Here is a 7,949-nt window from a genome sequence, read left to right on the forward strand (position 1 = left end):
AATGGTGCTTTTAACGTGGTCGAAAAATTCATTGCAGCAGTTGGCCTTTAAGAGGATGCTGATGAACATGCTACCCAAGTACGTTTCTGCTAACCACTGCAAATGAGACGTTGGGACCGCGACTATGTTGTGCACCTGGACCCCTACTTCCCTTTGCAACATAGTTGGCCAGCGCGTACGCTCGCGATGCAATTATTATGGCACCACAGCTCCGTCCGATGGCACGTGTTTCGCTTACTACGGGTCAAGCATCCCAGAAGTTCCGTTGTGACAAGCACCTCAGGTACATCAAGTGCTTACCCGGCTTCGTCATACTCTTGTGCGCACCGTCTCGTTGGTTTAGCCTATCACAAAAGCTTCTGTCGCGTTATTCACGTGCGTATCGACTTCTGCAACAGCATTCAGATGTTCTTGCAAGATTGCTTCTGAAGACTCTGGCCCGCCAATTATACAACCAAGAGCCGATGTCGTTCATGTCGCCTGTTGTAGCACTGCGTGTGAACTGTATCTGTGGCATGTTAGCTTGCTCCGGTACGGCGCTCCATTTCAAGCGAGGTTGTGTCGCGATGAAGACTAAGACGGGCAAACCAAAGACGACGAAGACAAAATGTATGTGGTTGCTGTCAACGCTTCTTTCGACATGTTTTAGTTTGTCCCCTTGAACCGTCTCTCCTCATCCCAGCGCTCATACACACAGCTTGGGCTTTTTTCGGCCTTTCATTATTATGAAATAAACGTGCGGCTAATCGTCTGTTTGTGAAAGGTACTGCAGAAGAAACGCCTTACCAACAATCGGCAATTGGGCAATTACTTTCGATGGCATGAACGTACTGGAATGCACGTTGCATAGAGAACCTAGACGCAAAGTTCACCATTCTGGCCTGTCTTACACGCCATGAAGTTTGCGCAGCCGAGCGGGCCAGCGGAGTCTCTCTTAGGACCCCGTTTAACAGTAGCGCTAGGTTTCATACCTTCAGCAGTGAGGCGCTCCCGTGGAATGTCGGCGGGGCGAATACGACTACCGATAAACTGATACGTCGGTGACCTGGGCACCATGGAGTTTCGTATAATTACGAAAGGAACTGTGGTGTTAGTGTCTACGGATTCTGCAAGCAGGACAGTTCATACAGCAAGGATCAGATACCTATCACCTGAATTTGCCTAAACTTCGTTATTCCGGCAATAAATGGCTTCGAGTCTTTCCAAGGCGGTCAATATTAAGACAGCGCTGCGTTAGAAAGACTTAAATGAACATTATCGAAATAATCCGACGGCACGATTCGAACACAGTACCTCTAGCACAGAAGCCCGATTTTGAAGCCATGGGGCCACGGACAAGCGGAACCACTGCAATTAGCAGCGATTATGTGCTCTTGTGGAGTCGTATTACCTTCTGCATTAAAAAAATGTATATCGCTTTGAAATTTAGACCGGTGTAGGCCCAGCTAAAGCGTAATAAACGAAGTGACTAGAACATCTTAAGCCATATCCACGAAGATCAGACAAACACACATTCAACCATCATTTCCATGGTGGTTAAAAAATCCCATCGCCAGAATTCACTCTAGTAATTGAAGGAAACTGCATCCGTTGTAGCATGCATACGCCGCGCTCACGCGGAAGGGCAGACAGGCCCAGGGCAAGAGGTTGAGCCAATTACTGAGCTAGTTGCCCAAGAATGCGTGAGAATCAGTGATGTGCTACGTGCGTCTCCTTTGCAGGCGTTCCGATGGCGAACGTCAAGCAGCGTGCATCTGACTCTGCTACCGACGCTAGCCTTGTGTATCATGCGCACAGTTCTTGCCTGTGTTGTAGATTATTGCAGCGCCAGGTTTTGTGTGACGGTTCGTTTTATCGAACGATATGGTGCAATTGGAAATTGCACGTGGCCCTGTGTGACGTGAGATAGCTCTCTCTATAAGAACAAGTCGTTATTGGTAATCTAGTAGTTGTCTTTGTGCTCCTGAACCACTGTCGCTCGTCAGCGCTAGTTCATTTGGCGACAAGGATGTTATCAACCATTATCAGCTACATCATCAACCAGGATGTGGTGGCTCACGGAGGCTCCACTGCTACCGAATTGGTCGCTACCATAGGCCATCATTGGACCCGACAGTCCAACAAGTAACACATTTACTTTTCCTACCAAGCAATGCCCCAGCTTGGCAGACTAGACGAGTACGACCCTAAATCCAGAACTTCGAATCCTATGTTGAACTATTTGAGCATTGCGTCAAGGCAAACGAAATAGCTGCGGAGAAACCCTTGCTCCACACCTTTATACTGGATATAGCTGGCATCACGTCTTTGCCGTACAACGTCACCTTCGCAGTTACGCCGCAGTCCCTAATTAAGTTTTCCTGATGTATTTGTAATGACAAATAATGAGCGCATGGTTCGTGTTCATCGCAACCCCCTTGTTCTTGGCATCTGCTTCTCATTCGTACTGCATGGCGGTAACGTCGTTTTTTTTTTAAAATGATAGCGTGAGACATATTGCACTCACACAGCAGCTCTGAAGGAACGCTAGAATTGTTACATTATGCAGGCGAAAAAAGCTCATGCTTGCGGCGTAAAGTGTAAAGCTGTCGTGTCACCTCCAGCGAGCCGATTCAACGTTGGCATTGCATCTATTTAGACTCAGAATTCTTATAGCCAAGCTTAGTTCAACTTATTAAACTCCATGCACCAATGACAGTGGGAGAGCACATTGCAGCCCACTCTGTGAACGTGTCTCCAGCGTCGCTAAAATGATATGACAGTAAAATGCATTCTTCGCAGGACAATCTGAACAATTTATGGAATCAGAATAGCACAGGCTATAAGAGATCTTTCACGTCCATCGGACGTAGTAGGAGTGTGTTTCTCAGTGGTTCCAAAGGATGATTCATCACCTATGCTCTAGTCCACGCGCGGATTTAAAGGGCCACTTCGATGATACCAAGCAGGGGCGTTCTTTAAAAGTAGTTGCAAAAGACTGTCAAACCGGGCGGATTGGTTGATCTTCATTGTAAAAGCAGTGCATAAATTACGGCAACACAGGACACTCGTTTCAGCGGAATGGCGCCTGGCCCTTTCACCACCGCAATGGTACAAGCTGCTGGCTGACCTCCTGGCACGCCTCCTGGCTTATGGCCGTAAATACCTGATTTGAGAAAAAAAGTAGTTGATGATTACTGCTTAGAACTGCATTTATAAGTGGTGCTCCACTCAGTTGCGACAACCGTCAGCAGTTGCAAGCCTTTACATTGGATACCAGCGTTGCCGTCACATGCCAGAGCAAGCAAATCGCTTGGAAGCCTTGTAAAATGAACTATACTTTACGTGGAGAGTAAAAAAAAAAGTAGACAGAAAGAGAGCCACGTGCGTTAACACCCTCTACTTCGAAGATTCACGTACCGTGCGCGATGGTTGCGTAGACAACGAGGACAAGAAAGGAGCTCAAAATGTTCATCATAAGTCTTCTGCCTAACCGCCGGGTCGAAGCTCTTCACGAATTTCGGCGATGTAGGTGAGCAGCGCTAAGCCAGGAATAATAAGGGCCTGTTTTCTGTACCGTTCTATTCCCTGCCGTGGCCTTGGAGTCCGACATAAAAACATTTCTTGGAAAGAGCACACTGGAAGCATTCAAATGGATTGCAGCACTGCGATGTTTGCCACGTGTGTTAACCGGATTCCTCGCAAGAAAGAGCCAGAAACCAGGAAGCAAGTGCAATGTTGCGCAAGATTGGATGTTTTTCTAAGAGCTGAGCATCACTCTGTTTCTTTCTCTTTTGCTGCTGATGTCAGGGAAAAGGAAGACAGCGCTTCCGAATCGCATACACAATAGCCTGAATCCCACATGTTTACTTGAATATTCATTGTTGGTCACAGCAAGAAAGAAAATGCTGCAGAAGCCACAGAATATCGCAATCAAAGTAACATGGTAGCCATGTGCGTGCTGCAGCAATCTAATAGACAAAGAAGCGACACTTGCCGAGTACAGTGCTCTTATAATGCTGGGATTGTGATGGCAGCTATAACCATTGTCGACGCTTCAGTAGACTTCCCAACAATCACCCCAATGGCTCCACGCCGACGTTAGAAAGCCTGTGACATAGGTAATGCAGAGGAGACGATGGTAGCATATTGAAGACGGGATAAGGACAACGGTACCGTAATATTGTGACTACGACAGCAAGAAGACGGCAACGAAATTACGTCAGCTTGAATGAAGCACGTAGTCAGGCTAGTTGGTTAGAATCCATGGAGGAATGCATAAGCGCGTCTGAACGAGGACATAGAAAGAAACAGATATACAGACACCAGCGCTTCACTTTGAACTAGACATTTTATTTTCGCACGCATCGATAAATATGTACCGTATGAGCGGACACAAACGTGGCAGCAAAAACGGACATTCAATGGTGCATTTCAATGAACCCTACACGTGTGCCAGGCATGGTGAAAACATGTACTGAAATGGTCACAAAGATAAACTGAAGGATGGTATCTCGTTTTCAGATAGCGACTCCGAAGGCTTGCTTACGCATTTTCCCTCTAATTTTGTAATCTCGTAGCCCTCCACAATCTCGTCATCCTGCTATGAGCCCTATACAAAATGGAAAAACTTGCAAACATGGGCTTGCAGGAAAAATCTCGGCACCCAAATGACCCGATCGAGATTTCCCTAGTGATGTTATATCGATGCTCCTTTAATTTCTCATTGATGCATCTGCCGGTTTGACCAACGTACGTTTTTCCGCATGAAAGTGGAATGGCATATCAACGTTATGAGTGCAGGTTACTAATTGTTTGCGATGTTGAGTAGAAAACGCCTGCCTTTTGTTATTCTCTGTATTAACTTGTTCGCATGGCTTCTGTGGACGTTCAGGAGCAGAGAAAACCACGTCCACCGGCGATTTCCCCGCTATTCTTCTGATATTATGTGAAATGCAATGAATGTATTGTACGAAACCAACTTTCTTTGCTCTAACATTGGCACTGCTTACATTCGACGCGTTTTTTCACTTCCTGTTTAAGCCCTCCGCGACCAATCTTCGTTCCTTCGCTCTTTACGCGTTCCTTAACTTGTTCTCAAGCTTCTTTGTCAGTCTCCAAGCTTCTACTCCATGTGTCAGCCCTGGTAAAATGCACTTTATACTCACGAGAACTGCTATTCGCTTGTATCGTTTATTTTTTATTGATTTGATATTTAATCTGTTTGTACATGGAACTGGATCAGACAGAAAACTTGAATCAAGGTGTCACATGAGAGGAAGTACATTTTATAGTGCAACCAATGCACGTGAGAAATGAAACAATTGCGCTTAGATTACAGCGGTCGTGCAGATATGGTTAGGGGAATTTGTGAACCTTTGAAACAAAGCAGGACATTGTTAGAGAAATTCGCCAATGAGCACCGTTCAAATCTAGAAGAAATGCTAAGTTTAAAATTTCCTGTAAACGGTATTTTTGGAGCGCATGCAAAAGGAGAACGTACTGCGCAAACACATATCACAGGCGAATAGCCATAGTGAGCTTACGAGCCTCATAAGTCGACGACATCCAGTTGAAGCATGTCCTTCCCGAAAAACTATGCTTGCGTTCCTTCGTAATCTGACTACCACAAAAGACTTCCAGGAAAATCGTTCTTCATGCTCTCGGGGATAGTTGACAAATAGTGGATGAAAATAAAACTCAGTTACTCACAAACCCAATAGACATCACTGTGGGAAGAAACCACTTTGCAAGCATTTGTTGCAGGGACAAAAAAAAGACAATGCCTGGTAGTTTGTCGTGACAGTCGCATTGACGGACTGTTTCTACCGGAAGTTTTTGCGCGATGTTATTGTCCTCTTCCTTTTCCGAATGATGCTTGGTATTCATTATAAGAATAAACGTATTGTTTCGCTTTATCCTTGGATGAATTGCAACTATACCCTTAATAAAATTCTTGTCCTAGAATGTGATCAGTGGGCACAGCGACACAGATGCCGGTATGTGTTTCAATCGTGGTTTGGGAGAGCATCATAACAGGCTTGCACTGTTACATTCCTTATTTATTACGTACGGGTTTCTGTGTGTGAACCTCGCGATAATTACCGTGCACGCTGCTTTGATATTTAGCAATCGCTGTTACTTTATCAGATGATTACTGATTATAGAAACTATGACTTTTTTATGTTTTGCCTGCATCCGTGAGGACCGGATGCTACTGAGCCTAGGAGCATCGAATGCAACTGAGGACTAGCTGCTACGGCTGGCGGCTTCATGCTGCTGCCCAGCGAATGTAAGCCATGTGACGGCCGGGCATGGCACCACAGGCACGGCAACACACGACGTTAGTGTAACGTGTTCTGTCGTCTCCTATGTTTTCTCGGGTTGTATGGCGCATGGCGAACAACGACAAAAAGGAGAACAAGATGGAAGACACAGCGCAAGCTAGCAGTAAATGTTCGTTTCTCTGGAGCACAATTTTTCCACGCTCTCACAAATTCACTACACATGCGTAAATGATTTTATGGTAAGGAAACCGAGTTCCTTGTTAAAACGATCAACAGATGTGGTGCTTCTGCCACCAATCGCATGGGTGGCTCCTGCTATAAATCGCGAGAACACTTATCGACTATTGTTCGTCACTTCTGCTATCCATGTTCTTGTTAACCGTTTTCATGTTTGGACAACTTGTGTGCAGGGAGGGACGGTAGTGAAACTGTAATCATTTGGCAAAATTTAATTCATTGACGATATCGCTGCTCATCAGTTCCGTAAAAGGTGCATTACATGGTTGACTTTGCAGCTGAACCCAAATGAATATGATCACCTCGATGCTAAGCAAAAAGCGTGAATGATAAATATTAACTTGCGCTATGGGAGCAGAAGTAGCGATGAAAGAGCATTACAGTTATATATAAATTTCATAAAAAGTGTATTCTAATTATGTATATACGGCTGACTGGGGCTGTATATATGCGGAGATTGAGTATGCACGCAAGGAAGCAAAGAACGCGGGACATCGCAACAGGATTTCACTGACACATTACCATGCAGGACATACACAACCCGCCCCAGCATTGCCCCATTAATCCCTTAGCTAAGACGAGCACGCGGACTAAATAAAAATACCACCCTATAACCCGACGGCTCCTAATGCGTCACGGTAGGACCATTCAGGCTTGTATGAAAAGCATCGTCATTTGCCCAACTCCAGTAAACGTGACATCTGCAAACATTGACGTCTTGAACTATGAAGTCTTCAATGAGTTTTGAGCTTTATTAATGGCTCTGTAACATTCTACACTCTTGACCTCTGCTATTTGTGGGACATTCATATTCAAGCTAAGCCATCATATCCTTTGAACCGCTGCCATAAAATACAGTCATGGCAATGTCATGGAGATGTCAAAACAGAAGTATAATGGATGCTCCCTAAACTACATCAATACCGTGACATTTGAATCCGAAAACTGATGTTGCCATAAACTGTGCCATGACGTTTGTTTTGCGCAAAAATTCTGCGATTGCGACGGGATGAGCTTGCTGTCTATGTCAAAGAAGGGAAAGTGTACAAGTGTTACCGAGCAACAGCAATAACAAATCTTCAGTACACTTAGGAACATAAGCATACCGCAATACAAGTTATTTCAGACCGTGCAAGATCACACAGGAATAAGAGTTTCTTTTACGTGGCAAACATTAAAAATAAACAGTCTGAACTAGCGATGGGAGTACAAAAATAGGTGCCTTCGAGGCTCAACTAAAGTTCGTCGTATTGTCGCACCACACCGAGAAACTAGCGTCATTTGAATAGCATTCGTGCGTTTGGTTGTGATAGCTAATAGCTTCTTTTTTGTTTTGTTGGCTCGTGGTGGCGCGGCAGATTAAGGTCTTTTTCTGCTCGTGGCTCAGCCGAGACCATCTCAGGTCTAACTCGGGTCACCGGTCATACTGATGGTGCTGCCGCTATA

Source organism: Dermacentor albipictus, chromosome 7 (genome assembly GCF_038994185.2).
Source record: "Dermacentor albipictus isolate Rhodes 1998 colony chromosome 7, USDA_Dalb.pri_finalv2, whole genome shotgun sequence".
Taxonomy (NCBI): domain Eukaryota; kingdom Metazoa; phylum Arthropoda; class Arachnida; order Ixodida; family Ixodidae; genus Dermacentor; species Dermacentor albipictus.